This window comes from Charadrius vociferus, unplaced genomic scaffold, assembly GCF_000708025.1.
Source record: "Charadrius vociferus isolate BGI_N301 unplaced genomic scaffold, ASM70802v2 scaffold2701, whole genome shotgun sequence".
Lineage (NCBI taxonomy): Eukaryota > Metazoa > Chordata > Aves > Charadriiformes > Charadriidae > Charadrius > Charadrius vociferus.
The window spans coordinates 1,928-2,911 of record NW_009646890.1 but is presented as its reverse complement, the minus strand read 5'-3'; positions in this window follow the sequence as shown (position 1 = coordinate 2,911).

Here is a 984-nt window from a genome sequence, read left to right as displayed (position 1 = left end):
CTGGTCCCAGTGCCGTTTACCCCCCTCTGGCTTCCTGCGTTGCCTTGAATTTGGCTGCTTATGGTGGGGGAGGAACAAGGGACCAGGACCTGTCCTGGAGCTACAGGGGTACGCTGGGACCTGTCCCCAGGGCACCGAGCCCACTGCCAACCCCCCCTGTACCCCGCCGGGGACGGGGGACATCTCCATGCCTCCAGATGTGGGTGGCACCTCCACTCTCTGTTATTTATTTGTTGCCGACCATCTGCGTGTGCGTGTGTGCCAATAAAGCACTGGCCTGGACACAGGGATGCGTCTGTCACAGGGGAGATGGCAGGGGGATGCTGGGGTGATGTGGGGTGTCGCAGGGAGCCTCTCTGACGTCAGGGCCCTCTCTCGCCCATATCCCCACAAAGAAGCCGGATGGGGGGGGGGACGGGACCAGGACATAATTTATTGCCTCAACAGAGGGACGTGCATGGGGGACAGTGACATTGCAGGGATGTGAGGCACGCAGGGGACACCGTGTGGCCTTGGGGACTGCAGGGACATGGAGGACCAGTCCGTAAGGCCCTTGAGGTGACCGGGACGCAACTGGCTGGTGCTGCAGGGCCCTGGGGTTGGCAGGGACGGGGGAGCCAGCCCGCCCCACCTCCCGCCAAGGCCCTGGGGACAGTGGGGATGAGGGGGACCGTCCCCCAGCTTGGTGACAGTGGGGGTGTGTCTCAGACGGCAATGGGCTCCTGGACATGGTTCTGCCGCTTCACCACGAAGAGCTTCTTTCCAGAGACGGTGACGAGGAGGGAGTGTTCCCCAAACACCACTGTGGGGACAGGGTGAGCACAGGGACAGAACCAGCAGCTGCCAGCACTGCAAGGACACTGGGGGCACCGCCACCCCGGGGATGGGGAGAGCACGGGGCTACCGATACTGTGGGGACACTGATGTGGGGACAGCATGGTGGTCGGGCCTGCCCTGGGCACAGTGGGTCCACCAGCACAGGGG